General features: G+C 44.3%; 1 long non-coding RNA gene across 1 annotated transcript in view; it reads left to right on the top strand.

Annotated features, from left to right (window-relative positions):
* The window catches only part of LOC310761278, a 134,481-nt gene that overhangs the window by 27,378 nt on the left and 88,168 nt on the right, over positions 1–18,935 (top strand). Inside the window, exon 3 of the long non-coding RNA XR_014547303.1 lies at positions 10,193–10,299. This is a non-coding gene — a long non-coding RNA (uncharacterized lncRNA). The remainder of the gene's footprint in view (positions 1–10,192; positions 10,300–18,935) is intronic.

The raw sequence follows: 18,935 nt of genomic DNA, 5'->3' as shown, positions 1-18,935 counted from the left end.
AGGTCTGATGCTAGAACTGACTCATTTAAATGGGTATGCCAGTATCTATTGCAGCCAGTACCTCTATTCTGTGTACAGTGGTACCTCGGGTTACATACGCTTCAGGTTACAGACGCTTCAGGTTACAGACTCTGCTAACCCAGAAATATTACCTCGAGTTAAGAACTTTGCTTCAGGATGAGAACAGAAATTGTGCTCCGGTGGCGCGGCAGCAGCGGGAGACCCCATCAGCTAAAGTTGTGCTTCAGGTTAAGAACAGTTTCAGGTTAAGAACGGACCTCCGGAACGAATTAAGTACTTAACCCAAGGTAACCACTGTATTCTGTAATGTCAGGGGAGGTTTGTGCGTTGCTTGTATTATCTTTCAAGGAATTCTCCACAGTCCAAGAAAGGGAAGATTAAGAAAGAAAGAGTAAATTAAAGACCTTTAAAGCGTGGGGGTGGGGGTAGGGAGACACACAGAGATACAACAGAGTCAATATTTTCAAATTACCATCATAATGGAGCTTAAAATAGTTTCAGCAGTATAGTTTGAATGTGTCAATAAAGTATTGGATACAGAAGCACTGGCTGATTAAAATGTATTTAAAGTTTGAAAAGCCTTCGGCAAGGTCTTTTACAAGATGCTGTTCCCAAGTCAAACAAAAAACAAAACCTACATATCTAAGGGTCAGGAGGTAAAGTACTGTCAAAGATCAATAACTGGCCCCCAAACCTAGAAACAAGAGTAAAAACAAATTGTTACATTTCAGCTTCAAGGTTGCATAACAAACACAGAGATCAGATAAATGCAGCTCTGCAACTGCATTTAGACTTGCTTTCTTCAGATAAACAAATTGCATAATTTTGTCCCCAATAATAGAAGAAAGCATGGAACTCTGTGGGACAGTATAACTACAGCTCTCGATTATTGCATGTAAATTAGAAAGGGGGTTCGCTTTTTAATTCAAAGCTACCTAACACACACTTTCTGAACCAATATACAAACCAAAACCCACCTTTCACTCAAAATTCACACTTCTCCAAATTCTGTAATGCAGTTGTATAACACCCCCCCCCAAAAAAATACAAAAATGTGCACATTAGAATCATAGAATTGTAGAGTTGGAAGGGAACCAGATGATAATCTAGTACAGTGGTACCTCGGGTTACATACACTTCAGGTTACAGACTCTGCTAACCCAGAAATAGTGCTTCAGGTTAAGAACTTTGCTTCAGGATGAGAACAGATATCGTGCTCCGGCGGCGCGGCGGCAGTGGGAAGCCCCATTAGCTAAAGTGGTGCTTCAGGTTAAGAACAGTTTCAGGTTAAGAACGGACCTCCAGAACGAATTAAGTACTTAACCTGAGGTACCACTGTACAACCCTCTGTAATGCAGGAATTGTTTGGCCCAACGTGGGGCTCAAACACAAAAGTCTCATGCTCTGCTGAGGGGAAAGAGTGTGCAAAAATGTGCATATTAGAGGAAACAATCTACAAAAATGTAATGTATTGGGGAAAATAACTGGAAAAAATGTGTATATTAGGCAGAGCCAAAGAGGGTTTCAGTGTAGTGCAACTGGATCAGCTGCAGGGGGTGCCACAAAAATGCTGTAGAATGGAGCACAAACATGGGTGGGTGTGCCAAATTTTAGTGTCACACCGGACACTTGAAATTTGAGAGCCCAAAGTCCACCACTGGCAAAATGGCGTATATTCACAGATTGTGCCTGGAATTGTGTGTGAACATTAATAATTGCTTTTTAAAACAAAACCACAAGCTCATGAGCAAATGAGATGGACTGAAGTTAAGGCTAGAGAAATGAGAAGCCGGGATAAACAAAAAAACTATCCAGGTAACGTAAGTAGAAATGAGACACATAAAAGGAGTTTGAATTAGGGACACATTTATTGGCGTAACATCTGCAGGCAAAATGAAAGCAGAGTGGGAAGCTATTCTCGAATGACTCCCTTGTGTATGCCAAATCCTGTCCACGTCCAGGGGAATGAGAAGGCAAAGCTACTAGGCTGGATCCCCTCGACCAGTGAGTAGGGAGACCTTTCTCCACTGCCTCTCTGGGCCCCACAACTCCTGGCAAATGAGATAGGTTAGCCTCAAGAATGTTCTATATCCAGGATACGTCCTCCAAGCCAACAAAGCTGGCTTCCAGAAAGGCCCCTTAGCTTCAGAGGTCCCATTGGGAGGTCACCTGCTCACTTCTCCCATACTAAATTTTCTTGCAAATTCCTGCTCAAAATGTGACCAGTTAATGCGACACCTGCGCTGAAATCCTCACTGTTTCTGGCCTGCAGTAAAGAGTAGGTAAATAACCTGTTCAACTCGATCAATCTGTGGACAAACAAACAAAATGTTCCTCATCCTTTAGGTGTCTGGAAATCCTGGATTGAAAACTAAAGTGGGAAGACCAAAAGTGACCAAATAGAACATGATGTGGGCTTATAAACTCCACGGCCATGCTCCATTAACTATTCCCAAACATTCCTGGCACAGGAGTGGAACGAAGCTTTTAAGTTGTTGTTGTTGTTGTTGTTGTTTATTTCTACCCTGCCCATCTGGCTGGGTTTCCCCAGCCACTCTGGGCGGCTTTCAACAGAACATTAAAAACAGAATACAGTGGTACCTGATTTTATCCTGGAATATCCCTCTTCCAGGCATTTACCCAGGGTTGCATTTCCATTGGGAAAATCAGGGCACAGTATTCACTAACAGGCTCTGGTACTCCAACTCTATGGCAATACAGTGGTACCTCGGGTTACATACGCTTCAGGTTACAGACTCCGCTAACCCAGAAATAGTGCTTCAGGTTAAGAACTTTGCTTCAGGATGAGAACAGAAATCGTGCTCCAGCAGCGCGTCAGCAGCAGGAAGCCCCATTAGCTAAAGTGGCTTCAGGTTAAGAACAGTTTCAGATTAAGAACGGGCCTCCGGAACGAATTAAGTACTTGACCCGAGGTACCACTGTAAAACTTCCACATGAAAAACTTCCCTAAACAGGGCTGCCTTCAGATGTCTTCTAAAAGTCGGATAGTTGTTTATTTCCTTGACAACCGATGGGAGGGTGTTCCACAGGGCGGGTGCCACTACCGAGAAGGCTCTCTGCCTGGTTCCCTGTAACCTCACTTCTTGCAATGAGGGAACCGCCAGAAGGCCCTCGGCACTAGATCTCAGTGTCCAGGCTGAACGATGGGGATGGAGCTGCTGCTTCAGGTATACTAGGCCGAGGCCGTTTAGGGCTTTAAAGGTCAGCATCAACACTTTGAATTGCGCTCGGAAACGTACTGGGAGCCAATGCAGATCTCTCAGGACTGGTGTTATGTGGTCCCGGCTGCTACTCCCAGTCACCAGTCTAGCTGCCGCATTCTGGATTAGTTGCATTTTCCGGGTCACCTTCAAAGGTAGCCCCACATAGAGTGCGTTACAGTAGTCCGAGTGCAGCCTTGAAACACCTCTGACTACAATTCTATAATCAAGATAAGTTTAAAATGGATTTTCTGGAGACCCATGGTGTACCAAACAATGTTTCCTCCTGCTGAATATGGATATTCCAAGGAACCCAATTTCACCCCCCTGCCTCAGTTCCCATTGCCTCTCCAACCCACTGAACAAGCTCAGTCCACATTGGGTTGCTTTGAGTGGAGATCCCTCTCACCAGCTATTAGAGTTTTTCCCTTCAGTCAGGAGATGCTGTGTAACTGTGTAGTTCTACATACTTTGGGGCTTCCTCTCTTGTGGGCCAATGGTCCTTTTTTGACTACAAAAGGATCCTCACTCTGACAGCGTGTTCAACATAAGATGCTCATTGGGTGTCTTTTGGGAATTATCAGTATAGTGGGGTTCCAACCATGTCTTCCTCAGAAGCTAGCTTCACCAAACAGTGCACAGCATTTAATGTTCTCACCCTAAAGTGGAACACTTTTGCAGGGAAATGTTCAAGGAAACACAAGCATCAATCCATCCTTCAACCCTGCACATATGCAAAAAAACAAAAAGCAAAACACAAAGCAAAAGAAGAGCAAAAGAGACTTTGCTATGTGCTTGAGAAGAAACAGAGTTGTGGAACACACACTATTAATAATTGAAACTTGTAAATAAATAAAGCAACAAAGAGCTTACTGTCATTGAAATGATTAAGTGCCTTTGGTCTTTTCTAGCTCTGCTCAGCAGCTGCCTGGGAAAAGAAGCATTTCTAAACAAAGCGTTTCCTCCTTTTTGCTGCTGTACCCTCTGCCGTTGTGAAAATGCTGTTGTTAAGATTCTCCTCTATCTTTTGAAACTAGAAAAGCGGGGTATTTCTAGTTTTCTTCTTCTAAAGTTTCAAGCATACATACAGCATAGCTTGTTCGCGATATCATAGACATTTCAAAGATATTACTGCCATTAAATTTGATTTTCTATATTTTAAAAAAACTTATGAGGTGTTCCATTGTCATTTTTAAAAAAATAGTAGTTGTTTTAACATTTCTTTTAAACTCCAGGCTAACACCTGCAAGCTACATCTCCCTAGCCATAGTTAAGCCTCGTCATCCTGGGAAATAGTGACGAGTGGGGGCCGCAGGGTTCTGTCCTGGGCCTGTTGTTGTTCAGTATCTTTACTGGATGAAGGAATTGAGTGGACACTCATCAAATTTGCAGATGACATCAAACTGGAAGTCATAGCTAATAATACAGGAGAGAGAATCAGAATTCAAAGTGGGCGTAACAGATTGGAGAACTGGGTCCAAGCTAACAAGATGAATTTCAATAGGGACAAATGTAAAGTTTTGTACTTAGGTAGGAAGAACCAGATGCACAAATATAAGATGGGGGACACTTGGCTTGCTAGCAGTACATGTGAAAAGGATCTAGGGGTCTTGGTGGACCACAAGCTTAACATGACTCAACAGTGTGATGCATCAGGTCATTTTGAATTCTGAAAATGTATTCTACAGCATTAGTTACCCTTCCCAGTTTGGTGTCACCTGCAAATTTGATGAGCATCCCCTCAGTTCCTTCATCCAAGCTGTTTTTGAAGACGTTGAACAACAACAGACCCAAGACAGAACCCTGCAACACCTCACTTGTCACTTATTCCCAGGATGGTGAGGAACCATTAATGAACACTCCTTGGGTTTGGTCTGCCAACCAGCTACAAATCCAACCAACAGTTACCTCGTTCAACCCACATTTTACCAGCTTCCTTGCAAAAATATCATGGGGGACTTTGTCAAAAGCCTTGCTTAAATCAAGATACGCTCTGTCCACAGCATTTCTCTGATCCACCAAGTTTGCAATTCCATTAAAAAAAAATACCATATTGGTCTGGCATGTCTTATTTTTGAGAAACGCATGCTGGGTTTTAGTAATCACAGTATCCTTTTCTAAATGCTCACAGACCAACTGTTGAATTATCTGTTCTAAGACCTTTCCTGGTATCAATATCAAGCTCACCGGTCGGTAGTTACCTGGGTCTTCCTTTCCCCCCCTTTTTGAAGATGGGGGCAGCATTTGCCACCTTCAGTCTGCAGGGTCCTCATCTGTTCTCTAAGAATTCTCAAAGATCATAGACAAAGGCTCTGAGATTGCTTCCACGAGGTCCTTTATGACACTTGGATGCAGCTCATCAGACCCTGGAGATCTGAATTTATTTGAAGTAGCTAGGTGTTCCCTTACTATCTCTTTTTCCTGTCTTGGGCCACAGCTCCCTCCTTACATCATTTATTCTGTTATCACTAGGTTGGTGAGAGGAAATATGAGAACTATCTTCAAATATCTCAAGGGCTGTCAATGTGGAAGAGGGAGCAAGCTTGTTTTCTCCTGCTCTGGAAAGTAAGACCCAAACTAGTCGCTTCAAGTTACGAGAGAGAAGATTCCAACTAAACATCAGAAAAAAGTTTCTGATGGTAAGAGTTGCGTGTCGAGGTCCCCAGGGCCACCCCAATAACTCACACATCACATAGAATTTTTTGTTTAAGGTTTTTGGCATAATTTTGGCCACAACTTTATTAAAATACAAAAATGTGAGTGGTTACTTAGGCATTGGTTGCGACTATCTGCCCCCACCATGGGGGACAGACTGACATTTCGCACGATGTGAAAGTCAGAAAAGGGGAATACACTTGGGGGTAGCGACGGAACAGGAACCTGCCCTCAGCCCACCCCAAATGCAACCAGGAGCTCATTGCTATGGCCCGAGCCCCCTTGACAGAGTGGACAAGCAATAGTTAGCACCCGATTCCTTTAACGGAATCCCTTGCAGCAGCATTAGAGGGGCAGGCGCAGCCAATCCATGCCCCTCAACCAACCAATCCACAAACCAATGCCTAACCGCAACCTTACAAGTTGTGATGATTTGCAACGCAGTAGGCAAAAACCAAATGGCCCCAGCCAATCAGCCAGATGGACAAAATTCCTACCGGGCCCCTGCCCCAAGAGCAGACGACCCCATGACAGGCATAGCAAGGTCAAAGTGAACAACCCTAATTCTAGGGAGGGGGGAACGGGCAATCCGATGCATGGGCAAAAAGAGGAAGCCCTAGCCTCGTGCAAGGAGTTTTAGCATTTCTGGCTGTCAATCAACAAATGGCAACATTAACTTCTTCCCAACAACAAGGGAAGCCCCAATCGCATCACTGGCCAACGATCAATTAGCCTGCCCCCAACTTTGGAGTGTCCTGGCGGCCCCCACCACAACACGTGCACTCCGTGAAGGAGAACACGCTTTGTTTGACAGTGGATCTGACTCCCTCGGGAGGTTGTGGACTCTTCTTCCTTGGAGGTTTTTAAGCAGAGGTTGGGTGGCCACCTGTCATGGATGCTTTAGCTGAGATTCCTGCATTGCGGGGGGTTGGACTAGATGACCCTTGGGGTCCCTTCCAACTCTATTCTATGATACTATGTTTCTAAGACAGAGCTTGCTTTATTTGTATGGGTTTAAGCATTCCTGACTCTGAGCTGGACAGAGACCCTTCTTTTCGTCCCCACCTCCTATAAGTCATTAGCCACTTTTTCCTGTGTTCATCAGACATTCTTTACCTTACATTACCTTATGTCTTCAGGCTGTTGTTGAAAGCAGGTTTTTTTATATTCAACTGCAATGGCCATGAAACCAAATTCTGGCTTACTAGAAATGTTTCTTGGGAGAAAAGTGTGATTTACAACTGTTCTAATTAGGCTCTGCTGTCAGTTAAGAGTTAACTTCATTTTATCTGATTATTTAACAAACAAACAGTTTTATGCAAAATATAATCCAACCATCACTTCCTGCTTCACTGATCTTTTGTAGTATTCTGTATGCCATCCTTCATTTGCATGCTGTCTTTTCAGATTGGCAGCTCTTTGGGGCAGGGGCTTAGGGTCACATTAGTATCTGACCCACTGTCTGCCTGCCTGTCTGTAGCGAGAGCACCACAGCAATGCTATAATGCAAATCCAGTCATGTGGATCTGAGGCCAGAACTAAGTCTACCTCCGCATTTTTGACTGGCGTTTGTGAGATAAAATCATCCAATAATTCATAAGTTTTAATGCAGAGATTCTGACAGATTTAATATCATCACTTGCTTTTATAGCACTTGTCCTAGGTACTCAAATTGCTTTGCATTATGTGCATTTTCTCAGTGACCCTTACTACAATATGCTAAATCAAGCCAATATTATTAACCCACGAGGGACACTGAGTTTCAGAGAAAACATCCTGACTAAGGCCATGCAATAAGTTAATTCCTAATGTCTGAACTAAGGTCTTCTCTGCCTCAACCACAGCAAGCGTACCAGATCTGTGGCACTGCCTTAAAACACACACACCACTTCCCCCTCCTCTTCCTACAATAATTTTTTTACAATTGTATAAGTATTTCAATTGCCCTTAAATAATCAATATTGCCCTTAAAAAATAAATCCAACTGAAAAGAAGTTTCAGGTTAAGAACGGACCTCTGGAACGAATTAAGTTATTAACCCTAGGTACCACTGTATATCTAAAGGAGCGTCTCCACCCCCATCATTCAGCCTGGACACTGAGGTCCAGCACTGAGGGCCTTCTGGTGGTTGCCTCACTGTGAGAAGCCAAGTTACGGGGAACCAGGCAGAGGGCCTTCTCGGTAGTGGCACCCGCCCTGTGGAATGCCCTCCCACCAGATGTCAAAGAGAAAAATAACTACCAGACTTTTAGAAGACATCTGAAGGCAGCCCTGTTTAGGGAAGCTTTTAATGTTTAATAGATTATTGTATTTTAGTGTTCTGTTGGAAACCGTGGAGTCAGTCCGATGGAAGGGCTTCTCCCAAGTGCAGACCAGGGGGAGACCGGAGGCCTGGCGGAGCTCTGCCATCCGCTAAGACAGGCCAGCTCCATCAGGCCTCCTCTCCCTCTACTGTCATCTGGGGGCAGGCATTTCATCAGGCTACCACCATGGGGGAGATAGGAACAGCACTTCTAGACATTGGAGCCTGTTTTTTTTTCAGTTTCTTTTTCCTTTGCCCTCCTTGCCCCTTTTCCTTGTGTGATGTATTTCTGTTTGTTGGTTTGTTTATTAGAATGTAAGTCTGCAAGTAGGGAGTGTCTTGGTTTTGATTTCACGTAAGCCTCTTTGGGAGCCCTTTTGGGGTACAAGAATGAATGAATCAGCTCTCTGTGGAGACCATCAGTTTGTTTCCATTTTAATGCTTCCCAGATCAACACACAAACAGAAATTTGCTTTGAGATGCTCACATGTCCCTATATTGCAAATAGGTTCTCCACTCCACCCTGCGCCATGTGCATGTTAGCATATTTAGAAATACATCATAAGACACCTGCTTTCAAAAACGTGAAGCTTAGGCTTAATAGCACACAAAATGGATGTCTTAGGAGAAATGCACTCTGTGTGTGTGAGAAGGCAGCCATTTCCCTTCTGACCTATATTTGTCACAAGCAGCCCTGTTTCAGTTCCATGGAAGTTCAGCTTCTGCCAAAATTCAGTTGGGAGTTTTCGTTTCCCCCTCTTGTAGTTTTGCTTGCTTGTCTTAGGACAGAATGATTAATTTATGGCTACCAAGGTTCTGCCATTTTTCTTTATATTCCTTTGTGTTTCTGTTTTTGGTTGTTTTCTCTGTTCTATTCAGTGAGGAGAAGACAATAAATACTGTTAATAGACAAATTAATAGTATGCTATAAAACCCTTAAAACAATGAACACTCCCACTTTACATTATGGGTGCCCTTTGCGGGATCGCGCGTGGTGCTACAATTCCCAGGGAGCTTACTGGCAAACAGGGTCTGACAGTGTTAATTTCTGGAAATTCACGCCTAGCCTCAGTAATCAAGTTTCTTGCTGGGAGGTGGGGCCAGCCCCATTTATAAATAGGGGGTGGAGCTGACAACAGCCAGGCAGTCAACTCTGGAGATTCACTCTCCCTCCCCTCCCTTTGTTTAATGTTTCTTGTTTGCAGGTTAACCTTTTCTTCCTCTTTAGCGGGCGCTGCTATGGTCTTTGACTGGTTGCTGTCAAAGTACCGGGAAGAGATTTTCCTGCATTGGCAGGTTTTGTCTTCCCCGTAGCAATTCGTCACAACTTTGACGGCTATGGCCTTGGGTGGAATCCTTTAGTCTTTTCTTCCCCTATATGGGGGCGTGGGCATGAAGTAGTGACTCACCCCCTGCGGCAGTGATTCCAGGATCCCCCTCTTAAAGGGGTGTCACTGGCCATACATTGAAGGGTTGTCAGTGAACTACCCTGTGTGTGGGGATATGGGCTGGGCTGCCTGCTACACTTACATCTCGCAGAGCACCCCCATATCCCATTTACCCTGATGAGCCCCAGTTCCCCCCGGCTGTGGGGCTGGGAGGGATACACGCCCAAGGCCAAAGCCAAGGTCTTCCTACATTCGGAAGTTTAATAAAAATGTGGTCTAATTTTAATTCCATATAATGTTGTCAGAGCTTTATTCCTTCCTAATAATAATAATAATAATAATAATAATAATTTATTATTTATACCCCACCCATCTGGCTGGGCCTCCCCAGCCACTCTGGGCGGCTTCCAAAGAAATATTAAAATACTATAATACATCAAACATTAAAAGCTTCCCTAAACAGGGCTGCCTTCAGATGTCTTCCTTATGATCCCTGGGGGACTGGGCTGCCACTGCCTGGTCCATGTGACATTTCAAACCTTTCTTACAGAGAAGAGAAGCTGCTATTTACACAAATACCCCCACAATTCCTCTTCTCCCCTCAGCATCTCAACATGTTCTACAGTGTCACATACCGCTGGCAGCGCACCCAAAGGATCCAGTGAGGACCGACGGAAGCATCAACTGACAGCTGTTGTCGTGGGAAAGAAGGGTAGGAAGCAATACAAGATCTTTCCGACCTCCTGAAGAAGACCAAGGATATGTGAGTTACTCAAGGGAATCACTGCAACCACGCAGGGCTGTCAAAACCCTTCAGCCTGCCCCTTCCAGGCCCACCCTGCAAAGTGTCCAGTGGACAATCAGGCATCTGAGCGCATAAGTGATCTAGAGAACAGAGCTGGGCAATAGTACAGCAGATCCTAGCAGCCTTTGCAGTTGGCATGGATCAGCCGATTGGTGCCGATTGTAAGCCTTGTTTTCGGCAGGAACTGGCTGCCCTCAGGAGTTTGCAATTGGGAAGAGGGCTGTTGCACCCGGGTCCTGCTTGCAGGCTACTCATAGGTTGGCCACAGCGAGGACGTAATGGTGGACCAGATTGGATTATCACAGTGGTGTCCAAATTTTTTTCAAAGGGCCAGATTTGATGAAGTGAAGAGCCGTGAGGGCATACCAAAGGGCCAACCTTTTTTTTTAGGATTGAAGTTGTTGAGCTTTTTTTATGATTTTACCCCAAAGTTGTTGAGCTGTTTTTAGGGTTGAAGTTGTTGAGCTTTTTCATAGGATTTTACCCCAGGAAATAAACTGCCACAGGAGCTGAATTAAACCGACCGGCGGGCTAGATTAGGCCCCCAAAACACACATTGGACATGCCTGAGCCAACAGGGTTCTTTTAGGCTGCAGTCTATGTTATGTATTAAGATTAAGTTGCAGTTCTCACTCAGGGCCATCTACCCCCACACAACCAACATTGCACTTCCTATTGAGAGTCTGTGGCTCAAGCAGGCAAGCCTGAATGTGCAATTAAATGTAATGTAAAGTGAAACTGCAAGGCTACTGCTTACAAAACACACCCAGGGAATTCCGAGTCTACCCTGGCAGCCATATTGTCAGTCCAGGTCACAAAGTGTTCATGCCAAACCTGTGTGGCCAGAGTTATTCTTGAGCCTAGAAACACCTGAGCACCCAGGAAATGGTTTAACCTGTAGCTTAAGTTGCTCACTACATGGAACAGCACACACAAGCCCCATCAAGTGTTTGTATCTGTGGAGAGGACATGGTCACCCACGCGCCAGCACCCTGCAGGATCAGGGTCCCAACCACAGGGAGGGTTAGAAGTCAAAAAGGAGGGGGCACGTACTTGTCATTTTATTTTTATTTCCCCATAATGGTGACTGGGGAAGGCACACAGTGGGTCTGACTTTGAACCCAGAGGGAGGCAGCCCTCCCCCCCCCCCAGTGCTAAGGACAGAAAAAAGCAGAAAAAATAGGTCCAAACCAAATTTTGTGGTTGACATACACCCTTTAGCCCCTCCATTGGTTTCCCTAAAGACTAAAAGGGTGTGTGTGTGTGTGTGTGTTATGTATTAAGATTAGTTGCAGTTCTCACTCAGGGCCACCAGTATGTAAATGAAGGATTGAAAACTGTCGCTCCTGATTGGTTAGCTAGTTGTGAGTTGCTACTGTTTCAAATTACTTAGTATTATATAAAGCAGCCAGTCTGATTCCAGGAGCAGTTCTAACTGCTGCAGTAAAGTGTGTTCTCCATCACGGAGAGCACGTGTTGTGGTTGGGGATTCCAAGACACTTTGCTGTTTCTGGGCAGATGGTTTGGCCATCCTGTAAGCAGGGGCGGGCTGTTACTGGGGAAAATTACATGTTGCCATTTAGTGATTGACAGCCCTATTTGTTAAATACAAGGCACGCAGCAATGGACGTCCTCTTTCGCTGCGTGCTTCGGATCACCCGCCCTCCCTTCCCTAATGTTAGGCTGTTTGCTTGACCTTGCTATGCCTGTCATGGGGTCGTCTGCTTTGGGGCAGGGGCCCGGTAGGAATTTTGCCATTTGGCTGATTAGTGTGTGCCACTTGGTTTTCGCCTACCGCGTAGCAAATCGTCACAACTTGTAAGGTTTGCGGATAGGCATTGGTCTGGAATTGGTTGCTGGGGGTGTGTGGATTCGGCTGTGCCTGCCCCTCCAAAATGCTGCTGCTGCTGCTTCAAGGGTTTTCCGTTAAAGGAACCCAGGGAGGGGCTCCCAATGCTTTTGTCCGAAACCCCCTGGCAAGGGGCTAGGGCCACGCAAGCCCCTGGGAGCATGCTGGGGAGAGGTGAGGCATGGTTCCCAGTCCCGTCTCTCTCCCCAGGTGACTTACCCTTGCTGACTTCGCGGGGGGTGCGAATGTCAGAGCTGTCCCCATGCGGGGGCAGTTAGTGCTACCAATGCCTAAGCAACCACTCACATTGCTGTATTTGAATAAAGTTGTGGCCAAAATTATGACAAAAACCCTAAACAAAAATTAAGTGTCAATTGTGTTTTTCTTGGGGGGGTGTCTTGGGGACCTCGACACGCAAAGAGCTGTGAATCCAACAGAGCTGTGTCCTTCGTCCACCTCTTCCACTATTCAACAGTCTAAACGGCTCAGGTGCAAGCCGCCTGAAAGCCGTATTCCCTCCTACCAAGCTGCCTGGGTTTTGAGCTCTTTGGGGAGGCCCTTCTCTCAGTTCCGCCTCCCTCACAGACATGCTTGATGGGGCTGTGTGACAGGAACTTCTTAGTGGCTGCTCCCACACTTTGGAACTCCCTTGCTAGAGAAGCCAGACTGGCTCCCTCCTTGCTGTTCTTCTGTCGGTAGGAGAAGACTTTCTTGTTCCAACCGGCTTTGGTGAATTGACCTCTTTGAAATAAAGGGCTGGTCTCTTGCTGTTTGATTGTAATTACATGTAAGTTTTTAAGCGAGTTTATATACGTATAGTTTTAGTTCTCTCCATGTTTAATTGTTTCTTAATGGTTGTTTTTTCTATGTTTTTAGTGCTTCTTGTTTTTTATCTGTAAGTTGCCTAAAGTCCAGTCAGGGAGGAAAGTGGGTTATGCATAAATATAATAATAATAATAATAATAATAATAATAATAATAATAAATAATATAGCAGTGCTTGGTGGCCAAAGCACTGCCATCGATAATAGGCTGAAATATAAGCAATGGATTACTGAAATGACTCATGATAGTTGTAATGGCTTTAGGGGTTGCTTGTGCGTAAGTTACCGCCGCTCTGGGCTAGTTGCCTGGTTAAACCATTTCTCGCTGGACAGCCATCCACTCCGTGGCTGTTCAGTCGCTAGCAGAATCCGTCAGTGGGCGTTTCTTGAACCTCTTCCAGCAAAGAAGTTCTTTGACGCCAAGTCGCCGCCTACTTTCCCTGCGCGGAAGTCTTCTGCGCAGGGTGGGTGTGGGCAGCGGAGGACCTGTGCTCTCCTCGCTGGTCTCCTGCTGCGAAGAGTCCCGGAGCCTGCTCTCTGCTTCCCCCATTGGCCCCCCTCTATCCCTGGTGTTGCGCTGATTTTCTTCCCCAGCCGGAGACCTGCCTCTCTCCCTGCTTGGCCCCTCTCCAGCATCGCTGTGGAGCCTCGCCTCCTCCGCTAGTTCCGATGGCAGTTCCCTGACAATAGTGAAGTTTATATTATAAGAACACACGTATTGTAAAACAGGTAATAAAAAGAAGTGAAAAACAAACATCGGGAAAGGAGGGGTGGGAAGTCGAAAATAAATTTATGTTGATTTTTTTGTATATGACATTAAATGTTTTGGAATACTTTTAATAAAAATAAAGATAATAAAATAAATTAATAATAAATAATAAAATAAATAATAAAAATATAATAAAAATGATAAATGTAAAAAAGATAATGGGTTGCTTGTCTTAGCAGTAACTTCTCTAGGTCTCTTCTCAGCCACTTGTAGCACTTCCCACATCCACTCTCCTCTGGCCGAAATTGGCGAGAGATGGGAGCGTCCTGCAAGGTGGTGGAAGTGGTGGGCTGGGGTCTTGTACTTCTGCCACCTGAGGCTGGTGCTTCATCACACCTCACTGGTGGGCCAGCTCTGGACATTTACCTTCAAGGCAGTGTTGGGGGACTTTAGGTCTGCCAGGCAGCTTCAGCTGACCAAGGCACACTCGCCTGTCCTAGACCTGGCATCATATATAACATCAAATGCCATGCAGATAAAGACAAATTTGGGCCCGGAAGGTGGTTGCAAGCAGCTGATCATCAATGCTTGCAAAAAGCTGTGTGCAGCACCTTCGAACCCCAGTGGTCATTCCCTATGTGAGAATCTTTTGGAGGCCAAGTTTTTCTTACCTTCCCAGACATTTTATCAACCATGATAACTTTTGAAGTTGAACTATTTCCCTGTGCCTTTCGGCTGTGTTTTCATGCAGCCTCTTAATGGGGTTATGGTGGTTTCACTACCAGTCTATTTCTGTAATTACTGTTTTAATTTTGGAATTAAAGTTTAAATTGTGAACCTCCCCAGAGGAGATTGTTGGTTGGACATTATAGAAATGCCATAAATGAATACATAAAACAGTTACCCAAATATGCCCAAGTATAAGTTTCCTATATACAGTATATGCACAGGTCTGAAACTGTCAGTTTGCATTTCTTAGTGCAGAAAGTATAGATATCTTTCCTGTTCTAATTCATTCAAGAGGGTTTCAGGAAGCTACTAGAAGCTTCTCTGTGAGAGAGAAACAGAGGCAGAAGGATTAATGATTGTTTGGGTTATACCTTCTGGGAAGCTGGTGTAAACTAGTTTTCTTATCTCTATTCTGCAGAGTCCTGCTGATGATAAATATAGGCCAGAAGGAGCCTGAGTTTTACTTTCTCTTTCTTCTTGTGTGGTGATCCTGTATATAGGATGCTTAGTGCTAAGGTTTAGTCTTATTAGGGACACAGGTGGCGCTGTGGTCTAAACCACTGAGCCTCTTGAGCTTGCCGATCAGAAGATCGGCGGTTCAAATCCCCGTGATGGGGTGAGCTCCTGTTGTTCGGTCCCTGCTCCTGCCAACCTAGCAGTTTGAAAGCACACCAGAAAGTGCAAGTAGATTAATAGGTACTGCTCTGGCGGGAAGGTAAACGGTATTTCCGTGCACTGGCTCTGGTTCGCCAGAAGCGGCTTAGTCATGCTGGCCACATGACCCGGGAAAACTGTATGTGGATAAATGCCGGCTCTCTCGGCTTATAGAGTGAGATGTGCACTGCAACCCCAGAGTCGTATGTGACTGGACTTAACTGCTAGGGATCCTTTACCTTCCCCCCCCCCCTTTAAGCCTTATTATGAATTAAGTTTATAAATGCTGCAACAGCATTTTGTATGGACTGAGCCATGGATTTGATAAACCATTCAACTACATTTGCCTTAAGCACAAGTAAAAGCTCTGCTGGATGAAATATTGCCTCTGATCTATTTTGGGGAACTCTGCTGAACTCTGCTATGGTGTTTTAAGTTTTTCCTCCACACCTATGACAGAAATAAGTGGTAATAGAACTAGCATGGGATCACCACCCAGTTGTTACACGTGTGGGCTCTGTTCAAAAGTTACACTAAAGCCACAAACACGGCAGGCAGCCACAACTTACTACTCACTTGGCAAAATGCTGCCCACCAATATAACAGCATCTGGCAGGTTACAGTGCAAGGGTAGGAGGTAGCATTCAGTGATGGGCCATCCGTTGAGCTTGCCCACACATCACACAAAAGTGTTCTGGTTTTTGTTGTTGTTTGTTATTTCTGTATTATTTCACTATGAATATCTCGTTAAAGCAAGTTCAGTTTCTAGTTTGCAATATGATCTTCCTGGGGTGCCAATTAGAATGTAGTTAAAGGATGCATGACCCTCTCTCCCTTCATCATAAATTATCCTCTGGGATCATTGCCAAAAAGGAGAGGTCATGCAAGCTATGTCACTGTTTTAAAGTGTGCTTTGCCGTAATGTGTTCCACTCAAATTTGTACAGAAATGAAGAGGTTTAGCACACACATACACACATGAAAAACCCTCAAAGCCCCTCTCACTTAAAATTCTGTTGCTGTATCCCAACTCCTATAGAAAGCGTTCAGAACTAGGGCATGAAGATAAAACTGTTTTCAAGGCAATTCACTTTGTTTTATTATTTGTTAAATAATATGGACAATTCGGCTGCACCACTGGGGAATCAGAGATACTCCTTATTCCAATAAGCTCAGTGTTCTGACAGCTTTAAAAAGCATACTGTTATTTGTTTCTCAAACTCAGCTGAAGACCATTCTAAGCAGGGGGGCTTAAAATTAGTTGATTGTTCCACTTTTTCGTTGCTGATATTCCACTGTTCCCATATGCATTCAAAATGTAAATGAAGGTCTCACAATAGATAGGAAGTTCCTCGAGGCAACAGTGTCTTCTCCTATGCAGTGAGCGGCATTACACAATGTTGGCAATCAGAAAATGAACAATAATAATGTTTAAGACTTCCATCATTTTAAAGGACATGCAGTGTCCCCGATGAACCTTACTTGTCATTTCCTTCTTAGCAATTAACTTCAAGGCTTACATAAGCCACATTTTCAGCTCCCTTTTGTTTATTTTATCCTTTTTAGCCATTAATTTAGAATTCCAAACATTTTAAAAAAAGCTTTCAGCTAAGTTTTCTGTACATAAGAAGGGCAGCCACATCAGCCTATGGAGCAAACTCTCGTATCCCTGAATGCATACTGGATACACTATTCTAATATGCTATGTCCAAGTCTTTTGTATTTTGTTGCCATTTGTCTGTCTCAAGAGATAATGGAGTGTGCATCTGATGTGACTGTTCTGGGGTGCAAGCCAGGGCAGTGTGTATGGGGGTCCTGGGCTGCCCAGACAACAAGACCCCCCTCTTGGCCTCGGGGAAAGCAGAGCAAGACGTCTGGGAGCAGATTGGCTGAAGGAGTTGCTGGAAGGAGGCCTACAAGGCACCATCCAACTACCTTAGGGACTCTACTCCGTATTTGTGTAGGGTTTTTACTCCTTAGCCTTTTCTTCTCCCAAAAATATCCTATAAGGCAACAGAGGTTTAGGAACAGAGCTTTCCTTCTCCTAGATGGGCTATCTTCCCAGGTTGACGAGCCCCATCTGCCCCTCACTTGCCCATACAGCACTTGCTGAAGCTGCCTTCTTGACCACTGGACCCACTATTGGTACGGTCAAATTTTTTTTTGATGATTTTATATTTTTTTAATAACAATTTTATTGAAAGTTTTTAAACATGTTAAATACTAAAATTCAAACTCACATATAAGAAAATAACAAGAAACAATATCTAAAACATAATAAAGAAAAAAAATCCTTACAAAACACAATTGCATAGAAAAGAGAAAGAGAAAAAAAGAATAAAGAATAACTAAAAAGGCCTTTTATCACATTTATATTGTTCACATCATATCATCTATCCACACATAGGCAGATTCCCCATCTCTCACCTGAGTGCCTTCCTCTTCTCCCAGTCTCCCACCTTGAGAGATCCTTCCTACGCTGCCTTTCTTTCAGGTACCTCTCACCTCCAGCTGTGCCCTTCCTGTGTGTGTCTTCCTTGATTCAAAATAAAGGAATCTTAATATAAAAAATATAAAAATGGGTAAAAAGGAAAGAAAAGTCCCACCTCCCCGTTTGACATTTATCTTTAACAGCAATTATTCAGAATATTTAACATACACACTCCAGAATAATGAAGGTTTTATTTTTAATTGTATTGTTTTACCAATGTCCTGTTTGCCACCCACAACTCCTTTGGAAGGAATGGTGGGATTGAAACTTAATAAGCGTCAACAGCAACATCTGGGAAGTCATAGGTTCCCTAACCTTTCCCTACCCTTTCCTCCATAATTTGAGCTGTGAGGATGACTTTCAATGCAGCTGGCACCAAGGGTAAATTGCAGTCTGTGGTGTTGATCAGGACTGGGGAGGAGGGCAGGGAGGTGCATATAAGCCAAAGAAGCAGGAGAAAGAGTGGGAGAACTTAACAAAGACATTAGAGAGGGGGTGCCTTTGTGCTTTGTGCTGTGGTGACATAAGATGTCCAGAATGAGGAGAGCAAAATCTCATGTTCTGGTTCAGAATAACCCAGGATTTAAGAACTCCAGGATTATCTTTCTATCTGTCTGTCTGTCTGTCTGTCTATCATATTTATGTACCACCCTTCATCACAAGATCTCAGGGCGGTTCACAGAGAGCCCTGAGTCCTCCACAGGTTTCTTGGACTCCTAAGAAACCCTTCAAGTATTCCTCTCCCTGATTCCTCCACAGCTTCTTGAGTTTCTTTCTGAGATGCCCTTGCATCTGTGGACCCCATTCCACCAACCCTGTGTTCTGGACAGGACATAAGGAAGGACGTGAAATTTTGACCCCTCCCCACCCTCTCTATTTATCCCTCTCTACTGCCAGCTCCTTAGTTTCTACAGCAATTTGTAGAACTGAATGAATCCACAGCATAGCCTCACCATAGGTTCACCATCCAGTCTCTGGAACAGTCTTCAGAGTTAGCAATTGATGTGCCATCTTGCTATATTTTCTTTGTAAAATTCAGTTTTGTGGGTGGGGGAGCCTCTGATCTCTTCTTTGTTGCTTCCCCAAGTACCTTTTGTGAGCATTCTCCACAAATATAAAATGATCTGAATGATTGAAGCTCGAGTGCATTTGATAAGCACGCCTATTTCTGGGCCAGGTCTGTTGCACAGACAACAGTCTATCCTCCAGCAGAACAGACCCAGGATCACAGTGGGAAGCAATTTTCTTGGCACATTTGAGCGAAGTCATTTATGTTCCAGAAGGTCTTA

Source organism: Podarcis filfolensis (assembly GCF_964270895.1).
Source record: "Podarcis filfolensis genome assembly, chromosome: 4".
Classification (NCBI taxonomy): domain Eukaryota; kingdom Metazoa; phylum Chordata; class Lepidosauria; order Squamata; family Lacertidae; genus Podarcis; species Podarcis filfolensis.
The sequence above is the reverse complement of the archived record's forward strand: the minus strand, read 5'-3'. Positions and strand labels throughout refer to the sequence as shown.